Source organism: Coregonus lavaretus (genome assembly GCF_964263955.1).
Source record: "Coregonus lavaretus genome assembly, chromosome: 27".
Classification (NCBI taxonomy): domain Eukaryota; kingdom Metazoa; phylum Chordata; class Actinopteri; order Salmoniformes; family Salmonidae; genus Coregonus; species Coregonus lavaretus.
This window is the reverse complement of record NC_140014.1, coordinates 35,968,248-35,985,747: the sequence shown is the minus strand read 5'-3', so window position 1 is coordinate 35,985,747 and position 17,500 is coordinate 35,968,248. Positions and strand designations below refer to the sequence as shown.

The 17,500-nt window shown below is 44.7% G+C and overlaps 1 pseudogene across 1 annotated transcript in view; it reads right to left on the bottom strand.

Moving 5' to 3' along the window:
• Window positions 1–447: 447 nt before the first annotated feature.
• Window positions 448–17,500, bottom strand: part of LOC311102982 (dual specificity mitogen-activated protein kinase kinase 4-like) — a 27,774-nt pseudogene continuing 10,721 nt past the window's right edge. Inside the window, exon 2 of the transcript in view lies at window positions 448–474. The product of the transcript in view is annotated as a dual specificity mitogen-activated protein kinase kinase 4-like (transcript). The remainder of the gene's footprint in view (window positions 475–17,500) is intronic.

Here is a 17,500-nt window from a genome sequence, read left to right as displayed (position 1 = left end):
AGAGAGAGAGAGAGAGAGAGAGAGAGAGAGAGAGAGAGAGAGAGAGAAGAGAGATAATCTCAGAAAGAGGGAGGCTGAGAGATGAGAAAGAGAGAATAAGAAGCAGATAAAGTGGGGGAGAAACAGATAGAAAGAGAGGGTAAGAAGCAGATAAAGTGGGGGAGAAACAGATAGAAAGAGAGGGTAAGAAGCAGATAAAGTGGGGGAGAAACAGATAGAAAGAATAAGAAGCAGATAAAGCGGGGGAGAAACAGATAGAAAGGGTTGAGTCTCTGGGTTGAGTCGCTGGGTTGAGTCTCTGGGTTGAGTCGCTGGGTTGAGTCTCTGGGTTGAGTCGCTGGGTTGAGTCTCTGGATTGAGTCGCTGGGTTAAATCTCATCGTCCCAGACACCCTGGACCCACTCCAATTCACATACCGCCCCGACAAATCCACAGATGACACAATCTCTATTGCACTCCACTGCCCTCGCCCACCTGGACAAGAGGAACACCTACATGAGAATGCTGTTCATTGACTATAGCTCAGCGTTCAAAACACTTAATGTGTTGTGAAATCTGTTGTGAAATGTAATGTGATGTTTTTTTTTTTATTGTATATAACTGCTTTAATTTAGCTGGAACCCAGGAAGAGTAGCTGCTGCCTTGGCAGGAACTAATGGAGATCCCTAATAAATACAAATGCAAACACCATAGTGCCCTCCAAGCTCATCACTAAGCTGACTGGGACTGAACACCTCTCTCTGTAACTGGATCCTGGACTTCATGACGGACCGCCTCCAGGTGGTGAGGGTAGGCAACAACACATCCGTCAAACTGACCCTCAACACAGGAGCCCCTCAGGGGTGCATGCTCAGTCCCATCCTGTACTCCTTCTTCACCCACGACTGCGTGTCCATGCTTGTCTCCAACACCATCATTAGGTTTGCTGACGACACGCAGGCCTGATCACCAACAACGATGAGACAGCCTATAGGGAGGAGGTCAGAGACCTGGCAGTGTGGTGCCAAGACAATATCCTCTTCCTCAACGTCAGCAAGACAAAGGAGCTGATCGTGGACTACAGTAAACGGAGGGCCGAGCACGCCCCCATTCACATCGACGGTGCTGTAGTGGAGCGGGTCGAGAGCTTCAAGTTCCTCGGTGTCCACATCACTAAGAATCTATCATGGTCCACACACACTAAAACAGTCGTGAACAAATTACAACAACGCCTCTTCTTCCTTAGGAGGCTGAAAAGATTTGGCATGGGCCCTCAGATCCTCAAAATGCTTTATAACTGCACCATTGAGAGCGTCTTGACTGGCTGCATCACCACTTGGTATGGCAACTGCTTGGCATCCGACTAAAAGGCACTACAGAGGGTAGTGCATACGGCCCAGTACATCACTGGGGCCGAGCTCCCTGCCATCCAGAGGAAGGCCCTAAGAATTGTAAAAGACTACAGCCACCCAAGTCATAGACTGTTCTCTCTGCTACCTCATGGCAAGCGGTACCAATGCATCAAGTTTGGAACCAACACGACCCTGAACAGCTTCTACTCTCAAGACATAAAACGTGATTTATGCTTGATCCAGCAATGTGGTCCGGAGGCTCCGTACAGAGGGTGTGATGCAATTGTGGAACTTGCGGAGGCCAAATCAAGCTCTGTACAGCGATGCCGTGATTGGCCCAAGGCGGGAGCTATAGTAATTAACTGAAATGTGTGAGTCACACCAGAGAGGAAGAGGCGAAGCGAGACGGACAACTGGGCCCAAAATCTGTCTTCTCCAGCAGGTGGCGTGTATTATTATTTTTTGCTCACAAAGCGAGGAGTTGTTGTGTGGAGGACAATGAGACAGTGTCAAATTTGGTTACCAAAAATGGAATGGCTTATTTTCTACATGTGTCTTATTTCATCAAATAGAAGTTTCATAGTGCTTAGGTTGTTTGGAGTGTAGTGATATAAATAGGACTAGTAACATACTGGCAACTTTGAGGAAAAACACTTGATATCGGAGTTGTGCCTGTTATTAACATGCGCACCTGCCCTCATTGGCTATAATGGTCCTATATTGCTTATAGGGCGCTGCATCATTCGTAGGGGACGACATATTTACTGTTGCCTTGTTTTCTATTTCACATTGAGAAGTTCTGTTTTTACAGTGTTACCGAAGATCGTTGCTGTGGCATAGCCTAGAGCAAGGGTTCATCAACCCTGTTCCTGGAGAGCAACCCTCCTGGTAAGTTTTCACTCCAACCCCAGTTCTAACTAACCTGATTAAGCTTATCAACTAGCTAATTATTAGAACCAGGTGTGCTAGATTAAGGTTGGAGTGAACACATACAGGACATTAGCTCTCCAGGAACAGTGTTGGAGAGCCCTGGCCTATAGCTGGCATCACAGGGCTGTTGGGTTGAGATTTACAGTGTAAAGAGAGCTGGCTGTTATTTGCTGTGGCTAACGTAGCGCTACTGTATCTATTGTGAGTTAACATCACAGAGCTGTGGAGTTCAGATGTACTGTGTAGAAAGCATATGTAACTCCTGCTCCCTTACACAGGCAAGTGTATGACAGTGGACTGGTTTCTTTTTAGCGTATTATTAGGGGAGCATATAAACTACATGGCCAAAAATATGTGGACACCTGCTTGTCAAACATCTCATTCAAAAATAATGGGCATTAATATGGAGTTGGTTCCTCCTTTGCTGCTATAACAGCCTCCACTCTTCTTGGAAGGCTTTCCACTAGATGTAGGAACATTGCTGTGAAGACTTGCTTCCATTCAGCCACAAGCACATTAGTGAGGTCGGGAACTGATGTTGGGCGATTAGGCCTGGCTCACAGTCGGCGTTCCAATTCATCCTAAAAGTGTTTGATGGGGTTGAGGTCAGGGCAAGTCTTCCAGACCGATCTTCGACAAACCATTTCTGTATGGACCTCGCTTTGTGCATGGGGGCATTGTCATGCTGAAACAGGGAAGGGCCTTCCCCGAACTGTTGCCACAAAGTTGAAAGCACAGAATCATCTACAATGTAATTGTATGCTCTAGCGTTAAGATTTCCCTTCACTGGAACTAAGGGGCCTAGCCTGAACCATGAAAAACTGCCCCAGACCATTATTCCTCCTCCACCAAACTTTACAGTTGGCACTATGCATTCGGGCAGGTAGCGTTCTCCTGGCATCCACCAAACCCAGATGGTGAAGCATGATTCATCACTCCAGAGACCGCGTTTCCACTGCTCCAGAGTCCAATGGCGGCGAGCTTTACACCACTCCAGCCGACGCTTGGCAGTGAGTGTTGCAACCGATCTGAATATTTTTTACGCACTACCCGCTTCAGCACTCTGCGGTTCCGTTCTGTGAGTGTGTGTGGCCTACCACTTCGCGACTGAGCCATTGTTGCTCCTAGACGTTTCCACTTCACAATAACAGCGCTTACAGTTGACCGGGGCAGCTCTAGCAGGGCAGAAATTTGACGAACTGACTTGTTGGAAAGGTGGCATCCTATGACAGTGCTACGTTGAAAGTCACTGAGCTCTTCAGTAAGGCCATTCTACTGCCAATGTTTTTTTTCTATGGAGATTGCATGGCTGTGTGCTCGATTTTATACACCTGTCAGCAACAGGTGTGGCTGAAATAGCCAAATCCACAAATTTGAAGGGGTGTCCATATACTTTTGTATATATAGTGTATGTTCAGTAAGTTCTTATCCCCATAGTAAAAGGCCAGCGTGCGTCAGAGGACTAGTTCCCTTTTTAGTGTATTCTTAGCTCTCTCTCTCCCATCTCTCATCCTCCTCTCTCATCTCTCTCCATGTTATTCAGTCCTAAGGGCATAGCTGTCCTCAAACCACGAGTGTTGGCGTTTTTAAATTAGGGAGCGCTTTATCTCAATGAATTACAAGTGACTGGAAGTCCTATTCAAATTAGGCCATCGCTTTACATACATTATACATAAATGACTAGAGTTGACAGTAAAGTTAGACATTTCCTTTCTGTGCATGAACTATGAATGTACCTCTATGTGTGTTCTTAACTAAAAGAAGCTGCTGTAAATTACAGTGTGAGTGTGTGTGAGTGTGTGTGTGTGTGTGTGTGTGTGCGTGTGCATGCTTTAGTAGATGCATGTGTGTAACATCTATAATGTGTGTATGTTCTCAATCCCTGACAGACTGTTTTTGAGCAGCCTTCCTTTACAGCAGAACTCCTGTGTCCTGTTTCCTGTGTTGTATCCCAAACGTTCTGAAGACACACCTACTGTATGAAGACCCACAGGTCTATTATCATACTGTATGAAGACCCACAGGTCTATTATCATACTGTATGAAGACCCACAGGTCTATTATCATACTGTATGAAGACCCACAGGTCTATTATCAGACTGTATGAAGACCCACAGGTCTATTATCAGACTGTATGAAGACCCACAGGTCTATTATCATACTGTATGAAGACCCACAGGTATATTATCATACTGTATGAAGACCCACAGGTCTATTATCATACTGTATGAAGACCCACAGGTCTATTATCAGACTGTATGAAGACCCACAGGTATATTATCAGACTGTATGTAAATTCATGATGACTCACCTTTCTGGTGGTACTCATCCTCCTGGCCTCAGGGGACACAGAGCTCTGGTTGGGGTTGGGGTTTGGTTGAGGTTAGGGTTGGGGAGAAAGACAACAGAGTGTGTTGATTGGGAGTGAAAGTGTGTGAGTGTGAAAGAGTAGGCTTTGAGAGTTAGTGTGCGGTGTGAGTGTAACTTTCAGAGAATGTCGTCAGTTAGACTGACTGGTAATGAAGCGTTGTCTTTGTGTTTGGGAACCGTGGCGCTCTTCCTCTTTCTTTTGAGCAACGTGCTCCCTGTCTTGAAATGTGCGCGTCTCCTTTTGGAGAAGTAAATCTATCTCTCTCGCTATCTATCGACAGGCAGCCGCACTCCGCAGGGGATCGCTTCCCCAAACTGGAATACGGAACCTTTGCTTAAAACATACATCCCTCCTCCCCCACTCCCTATATTCTCCCCTCTCCCTCTATCCTCCATCTCTCCCTCTATCCTCCCCCTCCTCCCTCTATCATCCATCCAGAAACACCCATCTGTCTCTCCAAAGAGAGGAGAGGGGTGTGTGTGTGTGTGTGTGTGTGTGTGCAAATGTGTGTGTGTGTGTGTGCGAATGTGTGTGTGTGTGTGTGTGTGTGTGTGCGAATTTGTGTGCGAATGTGTGTGTGTGTGTGTGTGTGCGTATGTGTGTGTGTGTGCGTATGTGTGTGTGTGCGAATGTGTGTGTGTGCGTATGTGTGCGTATGTGTGCGTGTGTGTGTGTGTGTGCGTGTGTGCATGTGTGCGTGCGTGTGTGCGTGTGTGTGTGTGTGTGTGTGTGTGTGTGTGTGTGTGTGTGTTAGAGAGAGCAGCATAACTGGCACGGTCCTGAGCTGGGAGAATAGAACACACTGCATATATGATACTTGGCCCATACATTTCACACACACACACACACACACACACACACACACACACACACACACACACACACACACACACACACACACACACACACACACACACTCTGTTAGATGGGGTGCCAGTCCCCAGCTGCAGTCAGTGTCAGAGAGGCCATCCCAGCTGTGCCTCTGGAGCTGGGTCACCTGATCCATGTCCACACCTTTGGCCTCATTTCCTGTCACTGATGACCAATGAGAGTAGAGGTAATCCCCCCAGGCCTCTCCCCCCAGAGTTACTGAGGATTTGGTAACCGCTCTACAGTGTCACAATGCTCTGACTTCAGTATGACTTTCTACTTTCTACTTTTCTTGACTTTTAAAGTAGTACCACACTGTTTGATGACTTCAGATATGGGAGTACACTTTAGTTGGGCTCTCCTACACACACAGAACATTGTAATGCAACATGCCTCACACACAACAGTAGCTTGATAAGCATAGGCCCCTTATTGACTGCAATACAACACAATCAATCCATGTCCATCTAGGATACAGTGGTGTGAAAAAGTGTTTGCCCCCTTCCTGATTTCTTATTTGTTTGCATGTTTGTCACACTTAAATGTTTCAGATCATCAAACAAATGTAAATATTAGTCAAAGATAACACAAGTAAACACAAAATGCAGTTTTGAAATGAAGGTTGTTATTATTAAGGGAAAACAAAATCCAAACCTACATGGCCCTGTGTGAAAAAGTGTTTGCCCCCCCTGTTATAACACAACTCAACTGTGGTTTATCACACCTGAGTTCAATTCCTCTAGCCACACCCAGGCCTGATTACTGCCACACCTGTTCTCAATCAAGGAATCACTTAAATAGGACCTGCCTGACAAAGTGAAGTAGACCAAAAGATCCTCAAAAGCTAGACATCATGCCGAGATCCAAAGAAATTCAGGAACAAATGAGAAAGAAAGTAATTGAGATCCATCAGTCTGGAAAAGGTTATAAAGCCATTTCTAAAGCTTTGGGACTCCAGCGAACCGCAGTGAGAGCCATTATCCACAAATGGCGAAAACATGGAACAGTGGTGAACCTGCCCAGGAGTGGCCGGCCAACCAAAATTACCCCAAGAGTGCAGCGACGACTCATCCAAGAGGTCACAAAAGACCCCACAACAACATCCAAAGAGCTGCAGGCCTCACTTGCCTCAGTTAAGGTCAGTGTTCATGACTCCACCATAAGAAAGAGACTGGGCAAAAATGGCCTGCATGGCAGAGTTCCAAGACGAAAACCACTTCTGAGCAAAAATAACATTAAGGCTCGTCTCATTTTTGCCAGAAAACATCTTGATGATCCCCAAGACCTTTGGGAAAATACTCTGTGGACTGACGAGACAAAGTTGAACTTTTTGGAAGGTGTGTGTCCCATTACATCTGGCATAAAAGTAACACCGCATTTCAGAAAAAGAACATCATACCAACAGTAAAATATGGTGGTGGTAGTGTGATGGTCTGGGCCTGTTTTGCTGCTTCAGGACCTGGAAGACTTGCTGTGATAAATGGAACCATGAATTCTGCTGTCTACCAAAAAATCCTGAAGGAGAATGTCCGGCCATCTGTTCATGACCTCAAGCTGAAGCGAACTTGGGTTCTGCAGCAGGACAATGATCCAAAACACACCAGCAAGTTCACCTCTGAATGGCTGAAGAAAAACAAAATGAAGACTTTGGAGTGGCCTAGTCAAAGTCCTGACCTGAATCCTATTGAGATGCTGTGGCATTACCTTAAAAAGGCAGTTCATGCTCGAAAACACTCCAATGTGGCTGAATTACAACAATTCTGCAAAGATGAGTGGGCCAAAATTCCTCCACAGCGCTGTAAAAGACTCATTGCAAGTTATCGCAAACGCTTGATTGCAGTTGTTGCTGCTAAGGGTGGCCCAACCAGTTATTAGGTTGTAGGGGGCTATCACTTTTTCACACAGGGCCATGTGGGTTTGGATTTTGTTTTCCCTTAATAATAACAACCTTCATTTCAAAACTGCATTTTGGGTTTACTTGTGTTATCTTTGACTAATATAAAAATTTGTTTGATGATCTGAAACATTTAAGTGTGACAAACATGCAAACAAATAAGAAATCAGGAAGGGGGCAAACACTTTTTCACACCACTGTATTTGATTTATACAGTACCGTACAGTACAATACAGTACATGTATTGTATAATAAAGCAAACAGACTTAACCTCAGTATAGCCTAATTGTAGGAGAATGAATGAATAGCCCACAGCTGTAATAGCCTGTTATCTTACACACACGCACACGCACGCACACACGCACGCACACACACACACACACACACACACACACACACACACACACACACACACACACACACACACATTGAAAGGCTTAGTTTCTTTATCTGGATTAGAGATCTAATAGAATGGTCTACAGTGGCTCCAGGAGGACTAGTGAGTGGTAGACCTGGCAGCATATCTCTGAACATTGGCCTGTCTAGAAATACAGTGGGGAAAAAAAGTATTTAGTCAGCCACCAATTGTGCAAGTTCTCCCACTTAAAAAGACGAGAGAGGCCTGTAATTTTCATCATAGGTACACGTCAACTATGACAGACAAAATTAGATTTTTTTTCTCCAGAAAATCACATTGTAGGATTTTTTATGAATTTATTTGCAAATTATGGTGGAAAATAAGTATTTGGTCAATAACAAAAGTTTCTCAATACTTTGTTATATACCCTTTGTTGGCAATGACACAGGTCAAACGTTTTCTGTAAGTCTTCACAAGGTTTTCACACACTGTTGCTGGTATTTTGGCCCATTCCTCCATGCAGATCTCCTCTAGAGCAGTGATGTTTTGGGGCTGTCGCTGGGCAACACAGACTTTCAACTCCCTCCAAAGATGTTCTATGGGGTTGAGATCTGGAGACTGGCTAGGCCACTCCAGGACCTTGAAATGCTTCTTACGAAGCCACTCCTTCGTTGCCCGGGCGGTGTGTTTGGGATCATTGTCATGCTGAAAGACCCAGCCACGTTTCATCTTCAATGCCCTTGCTGATGGAAGGAGGTTTTCACTCAAAATCTCACGATACATGGCCCCATTCATTCTTTCCTTTACACGGATCAGTCGTCCTGGTCCCTTTGCAGAAAAACAGCCCCAAAGCATGATGTTTCCACCCCCATGCTTCACAGTAGGTATGGTGTTCTTTCGATGCAACTCAGCATTCTTTGTCCTCCAAACACGACGAGTTGAGTTTTTACCAAAAAGTTCTATTTTGGTTTCATCTAACCATATGACATTCTCCCAATCCTCTTCTGGATCATCCAAATGCACTCTAGCAAACTTCAGACGGGCCTGGACATGTACTGGCTTAAGCAGGGGGACACGTCTGGCACTGCAGGATTTGAGTCCCTGGCGGCGTAGTGTGTTACTGATGTTAGGCTTTGTTACTTTGGTCCCAGCTCTCTGCAGGTCATTCACTAGGTCCCCCCGTGTGGTTCTGGGATTTTTGCTCACCGTTCTTGTGATCATTTTGACCCCACGGGGTGAGATCTTGCGTGGAGCCCCAGATCGAGGGAGATTATCAGTGGTCTTGTATGTCTTCCATTTCCTAATAATTGCTCCCACAGTTGATTTCTTCAAACCAAGCTGCTTACCTATTGCAGATTCAGTCTTCCCAGCCTGGTGCAGGTCTACAATTTTGTTTCTGGTGTCCTTTGACAGCTCTTTGGTCTTGGCCATAGTGGAGTTTGGAGTGTGACTGTTTGAGGTTGTGGACAGGTGTCTTTTATACTGATAACAAGTTCAAACAGGTGCCATTAATACAGGTCACGAGTGGAGGACAGAGGAGCCTCTTAAAGAAGAAGTTACATGTCTGTGAGAGCCAGAAATCTTGCTTGTTTGTAGGTGACCAAATACTTATTTTCCACCATAATTTGCAAATAAATTCATTAAAAATCCTACAATGTGATTTTCCTGATTTTTTTTCCTCAATTTGTCTGTCATAGTTGACGTGTACCTATGATGAAAATTACAGGCCTCTCTCATCTTTTTAAGTGGGAGAACTTGCACAATTGGTGGCTGACTAAATACTTTTTTTCCCCACTGTACATGGGTATAGAGAGGCTGGGAGAAAAGACTAGGGATGCCCTTAGTGGAGAAGCCTATCTATGCTGCTATACGTCTAGGGCTGATTTCCCAGACTCAGACTACAGATGTAGGATCTTAATTTTAGCAAGTTTGCTACAGCAGGACAATAATCCTGCAGCAACAGGAAATGTGAATTATTGTGTGGATTATAATTAATGGAAATTTTTGTAGGGGTTGATTTTTCGTTAGGGCAAATCAAGTCTGACATTTCAAAGTGGAAATTACAAACATTAGAAAACGTTTTAAAACTCCTGCTGTGCATGAAAATTCTCAGCAACAAAATGGACCAAATTAAGATCCTACGTCTGTAAACCTTTTCCTAGACTAAAAAACACTTTGAAATGAGATTGTTTTTAGACCTGGAGTAGGCTGAATCTGATCTGGGAAACCTAGTAAACAAACACCAGTTTTGATAGTTGACAGTCCAATCATTACAATCATGGAGAGAGGGATAGAGATGTAACTAGCGTGTGTGTCACCTCTTTGGTACCTGCCTCTAATCTAGAGGGAGTGATAAAACCAATTAATTACCCTGAATATACATTTAAGTGATGCGTTGATTGTTGCATTTCTCAGGGAAGTCCACGGGTAGATTGGTTATCTATCTGTTTCACAGGAGGTTGGTGGCACCTTAATTGGGGAGAACGGGCTCGTGGTAATGGAGTGGAATTAGTGGAATGGTATCAAATACATTAGACACATGGTTTCCATGTGTTTGATGCCATTCCATTGGCTCCGTTCCGGCCATTATTATGAGCCGCCCTCCCCTTAGCAAATAAAATAAAATAAAATTGTATTTGTCGAATACAACAGGTGTAGACCTTACAGTGAAATGCTTACTTACAGCTCTTAACCAGCAATGCAGTTTTAAGAAAAATAAGTGTTGAGTAAAAAATAGATAAGTAAAAAATAAAAGAAATAACAAATAATTAAAGAGCAGCAGTAAAATAACAGTAGCGAGGCTATATACAGGGGGTACTGGTACAGAGTCAATGTGCGGGGGTACAGGTTAGTCTAGGTAATTTAGGTAATATGTACATGTAGGTAGAGTTAAAGTGACTAGCAGCATCCTGTGATCTGTTTTCTATCCTGAGGTCTGATTGGTTGCCTGTTACACATTAAGAGCGTCTGCTAAATGACTTAAATGTAAATGTAATGGTCTCAGAAGCCAGGATAATTAGGATTGATTTCTGAGAAAGCTACATTTCTCCTGCCTCCCCTCCCCTCCAGCTAAAGCTCTCTGTTGAAATGTTGAAACCAGCGCTGCCGAGCCAACTGCTGCCATGGCATCTGCTGCTGAGCCATCTGCTGCCATGGCATCTGCTGCTGAGCCATCTGCTGCCGAGGTGTGTTGTTTTTATTTGTTCCTTATGAGGCTCTTTTAATAAACAAAGACACATCTCTGGTCTCTCTCCTTCAACCTGACATGTTGTGTTGTTGTGCTTGGGGTGTGTGTGTTTGTGTGTGTGTGTGTGTGTGTCTCGACTCCCTAACCCAATTCCCTTGGACCTCAATGAGCCTGAATTATAGATTACTTCGTTTTTTGAGGTAAGGCACGGAATTATACGGTAGCGCTCGCTGCTCTGGGGGAAATTGGAGTTGTGATAGCAGAAGATTGTGAGCGCAATTTGGTTTTGGAAGCTTGCATGTTTTTCAGGGAAAAAGCCATGTTGAAAAGAAAATGTGCAATTATTGATCGGCAAAGTCATTTAGAGGGGTGTGGTTTATGCATTAAATGCAAACTTAGAACCATTTTCTTGATAATGGAAGTTGAAATGAATCTCTGCGACTAGATCCACCAGCCAAGGTCATTTCAGAGCAGGCTGCTGCTGCATTCCTTGGTTGCTCGAGCTGTGTGTGTGTGTGTGTGTGTGTGTGTGTGTGTGTGTGTGTGTGTGTGTGTGTGTGTGTGTGTGTGTGTGTGTGTGTGTGTGTTGCATTCGTTGTTTGCCTGCCTGTGATTGTGTGGGTGGGCCTGTGTGAGTGTGATAGTGTGTGTGCTTGCGGGCCTGTGGGCCTGTGTGTGTGTGTGTTTCTTCATGCATGCATACGTGTATGTGCGTGTGTGCATTTGAGCGTGTGTGTGTGCATCATTCATTGGGGACAGAGTCTTTCTTAATGGGCTCCAATTACATCTGACGCTTCCATCCATCCTGGGCCTGGCCCTGTCGCCACGGCAGCAGGAGTGTGTGGGTGTCACTGCTCTCAGCCGTCACCATGGATTATGGGATGGATGTGCAGCCAGGGAGGGTCTGGAGCTGAATACACACACAGATTCACGCTAGACGCACACACACACACACACACAGCTGATGCCACTGCAGTCCCTACCTGGCTGGCACCTAGCTCAGCCTCACTCGGCTCAGTGGAGTTGACACTGGTGTCCCATAGCTGCCCAACCTGTCCTAACACAAGGGATGTTACGGTGACCGTATTACCGACACACCGGCAGTCACGAGTCATGACCGCAGTCAAATTCCACGTGACCATTGAGTCACGGTAACTAGGCTTCTCCAAAACCGCTCACTGATGGTCATTAGTAGCCTACCAAACTTGCTAACTGCCAATGGCCTCGCTAATGGCCTGGTACTCAGCATTCTATTGTCCCTCTAATCACTCTGACATCATGACAGCCTATAAGACTATGTTGCACAAGCGTTCTATAGACTATGCAATTGCGTGAGAAAACAGAGTTTTGATGGCCTCTATCAAAAAGAGGAGGATCCCATCAGCTTTCTTTAGGCTTACTATATTTATTTCTCAACTTTCCTAATATTAAGCACATTGTTTCGCTTTACAACCGGGGTAGCCTACCTGGCTGGCATGAAAATGAACTGCGGGAAAAGCGTCCTCCATTCACTATTTAAGTACATACGGATGAAATGTATTTTTTTACCCTGCCCCTGTTCCGACAGGTGCATGATAATGGACCTAAATCAAAACTAATTTCACACATATATTATTTAGTATATGTAAAGATAACATTAAATTGAGAATAGTCTGATGGGTGAGAATATTGTCACTTGTGAATGATGCCCAGCATGTGCAGTCTAAAGCAAGAAAAAACACATTGCCTTTTCTTTGAGACTTTTCCCAATCATAGCCACATGCATCATGTAGCCTAGCCCATAGACCTCCAATTGTAGCCGATATGTCTAGGACCTCTGGAACACAGTTGGAGAGCACATAGCCTACAGAGCCTAGTGAAACGAGTTCTATTAAAAAGAGGATCCCAGCTTTATCATGCTGCTGTATTTATTGCTGAATTCTTAAAATGAAGAGCACATTAATCCGCTTTACAACCGGTGTAGCCTACCTGGCATATTAAAATTTTTTACCGCACGTAACCTCCATTCGCTATTCGAGTGCAGGCTACGGATGACATGTTTTTTTTTTGTGGGCCATTCTAAATGAAAAATAATTCCACACATACACTGAGTTTACAAAACATTAGGAACACACCTGCTCTTTCCTTGACAGACTGACCAGGTGAACCAGGTGAAAGTTATGATCCCTTATTGATGTCACCTGTTAAATCCACTTCAAATTAGTGTAGATGAAGAGGAGGAAGGTTAAAGAAGGATTTTCAAGCCGCCTTGAGACAGTTGAGACATGGATTGTGTGTGTGCCATTCAGAGGGTGAATGGGCAAGACAAAATATGTAAGTGCCTTTGAATGGGGTATGGTAGTAGGTGCCAGGCGCACCGGTTTGACTGTGTCAAGAACTGCAACGCTGCTGGGTTTTTCATGCTCAACATTTTCCTGTGTGTATCAAGATTGGTCCTAATGTTTTGTACCATATTAAATTGAGAGAGAGAGAGAGACCAGATTAAATTGAGAATAGTCTGATGGGTGAGAATATTATTATTAGTACTTGTCAAATAGTGAATGAGAGACTGATGAAGTGTGTGCAGCCTGCACAAGAAACAGAACAGAGCTCAGGCCTTTCATGCACATTTTTTCAAATCATCATTAGAGTCGCATCATGCAGCCTTAGAATGTATTGAAAATATAGCCTAACATTTGTATCACAACTAAAGTGGCATAAATAACTCTAAATTCAGCATGTAGGAGGACCTGTTTCTTTGTTAACCGCTCAACACAGAATAGCCGCATGTGCGCACTCCATCGGAAATCGTTTGGAGAAAATATCCTTTCTATTTTATTCAGCTATGTTCAATTGTGTTCTTCTTACTATAAAATAATATACAAATAATGGCACGGTAATTATGAGCAAGTCTTGTCTGCTAAATGAGCTAGTGTAGCCCACAGCCATATGGCATAGCCATATCAGGGCCTAACATAAGGACAACTCAGAGTATGCTATTCTGTTCTTCTGAAATAGGCTACATTTTCTTCTTTAGACCTGCCTAAAATAAATAATGGATTTATTGTTATGGTGTAGGTTATATTAAATGGATGTATTAGTTTTTTTTAAATGTAGATGTTCCAAAGGTCCGCATCAGTGGCTTATAGGCTATGCGTGGAAGCAAGGAGATGCTAAATGTGTTTATGTTAATTAACGGTCAATTACCGTGAGACCAGCATATATTTGTATGACAATCACTGACTGACAAAATGTCATGATTGCCACAGCCCTACCTAACACACACACTCGCACGCACGCACTCACACAGCCACACACACACACACACACACACACACACACACACACACACACACACACACACACACACACACACACACACACACACACACACACACACACACACACACACACACTCACACACACACCTGGCTTGATAAATAACTTTGAAGGAAATGACAAATGACTCAAGTCTTAAAGCTTTGTTCTCGCTGACTAAATCATGCTGGGTGATATAGTTTTCTTTCCTCATTTTTCTTTACAGGAAGAAGTTGTCCTCTGAAGTCCCAAGTGAGGATTCTGTGAGGCTTCTAAAAAAAGGTAAGCTCCTTTTGGGATGGAGGATACTTTCAGGGAATGGGATAGTTGGACTAAGATGTTTTGATAAGAAGTTAAAGGACAGATCATAATTTGGGCCAGTGGAGGCTGCTGAGGGGAGGACGGCTCAAAATAATGGCTGGAATGGAGCGAATGGAATGGCATCAAACTATATGTTGGATGTATTTGATACCATTCCACTAATTCCACTCCAGCCATTACCACGAGCCCGTCCTCCCCAATTAAGGTGACACCAACCTCCTGTGATTTGGGCCTATAACATTTTTATGGCTGTTTATAAACGTCATGTGTGTGTTTGTGACCATATACAATCTGGGTTTTCTTATTGGGCTGTAGAACTCAGCTGCACAGTAGTTTATACAATTTTACTGGCTGTATCAAGTCAAGCAGAAAGATTTAGAAAGAGAAACAGGCAGCATTCTAAATGCAGCTCATCTCTTCCTAAATGTGTCCCGGGCATCTTTCACTGAGCCAACTGTAGAATGACAGCAGCAGCAGCAACAACACTCACACCCCATCCCCGTCCCCATAGACACACCATTATAACAACACTCAAACCCCATCCCGTCCCCATAGACACACCATTATAACAACACTCACACCCCATCCCCGTCCCCATAGACACACCATTATAACAACACTCACACCCCATCCCCGTCCCCATAGACACACCATTATAACAACACTCACACCCCATCCCGTCCCCATAGACACACCATTATAACAACACTCACACCCCATCCCGTCCCCATAGACACACCATTATAACAACACTCACACCCCATCCCCGTTCCCATAGACACACCATTATAACAACACTCACACCCCATCCCCGTCCCCATAGACACACCATTATAACAACACTCACACCCCATCCCCGTCCCATAGACACACCATTATAACAACACACACACCCCATCCCCATAGACACACCATTATAACAACACTCACACCCCATCTCCGTCCCCATAGAGACACCATTATAACAACACACACCCCATCCCCATAGACACACCATTATAACAACACACACACCCCATTCCTGTCCCCATAGACACACCATTATAACAACACTCACACCCCATCCCCGTCCCCATAGACACACCATTATAACAATACTCACACCCCATCCCCGTCCCATAGACACACCATTATAACAACACACATACCCCATTCCCGTCCCCATAGACACACCATTATAACAACACACACACCCCATCCCCATAGACACACCATTATAACATATTTACATTTACATTTTAGTCATTTAGCAGACGCTCTTATCCAGAGCGACTTACAGTTAGTGAATACATATATATATATATTTTTGTATACTGCCCCCCCCCCCCCCGTGGGAATCAAACCCACAACCCTGCCGTTGCAAACGCCATGCTCTATCAACTGAGCTACATCCCTGCCGGCCATTCCCTCCCCTACCCTGGACGACGCTGGGCCAATTGTGCGCCGCCCATGAGTCTCCCGGTCGCGGCCGGCTGCAACAGAGCCTGGATTCGAACCAGGATCTCTAGTGGCACAGTTAGCACTGCGATGCAGTGCCTTAGACCACTGCGCCACTCAGGAGTAACACACACCATTATAAAAACACACACACCCCATCCCCATCCCCATAGACACACCATTATAACAACACTCACACCCCATCTCCGTCCCCATAGACACAACATTATAACAACACACACCCCATCCCCATAGACACACCATTATAACAACACACACACCCCATCCCTGTCCCCATAGACACACCATTATAACAACACTCACACCCCATCCCCGTCCCCATAGACACACCATTATAACAATACTCACACCCCATCCCCGTCCCCATAGACACACCATTATAACAACACACATACCCCATTCCCGTCCCCATAGACACACCATTATAACAACACACACACCCCATCCCCATAGACACACCATTATAACAACACACACACCCCATCCCTGTCCCCATAGACACACCATTATAACAACACTCACACCCCATCCCCGTCCCCATAGACACACCATTGTAACAATACTCACACCCCATCCCCGTCCCCATAGACACACCATTATAACAACACACATACCCCATTCCCGTCCCCATAGACACACCATTATAACAACACTCACACCCCATCCCCGTCACCATAGACACACCATTATAACAACACACACACCACATCTCCGTTCCCATAGACACACCATTATAACAACACACATACCCCATCCCCGTCCCCATAGACACACCATTATAATAACACACACACCCAATCCCCGTCCCCATAGATACACCATTATAACAACACACACACCCCATCCCCGTCCCCATAGACACACCATTATAACAACACTCACACCACATCCCCGTCCCCATAGACACACCATTATAACAACACACACACCCGTCCCCATAGACACACCATTATAACAACAAACACACCCCATCCTGTCCTCATAGACACACCATTATAACAACACGCACACCCCATCCCCGTCCCCATAGACACACCATTATAACCACACACACACCCCATCCCCGTCCCCATAGACACACCATTATAACAACACTCACACCCCATCCCCGTCCCCATAGACACACCATTAAAACAACACACACACACTCACACTGACCCTGTACACACACCATTAAAACAACACACACATACCGACCCTGTACACACACCATTACTACAACATCATGTGTTGTGATGCAGTTCCCATCTCCGTCCTCAAGCCTATCCCTGTCCTCTACCCAAAGTCACCCAGGGTTAGGGGTGATGATTCAGACCCATTACATTAGTAGGGTGGTTGTGGGTAGAGGGTAGGACATTATTACGACATAACCATTACACAAATCTCTACATCTCTCCACAAATTACAGGGTATACTGCATCACATTACACAAATTATTGAACCACATATTGAATGACAAAGTTTGCACAATCAGCCACAAAAA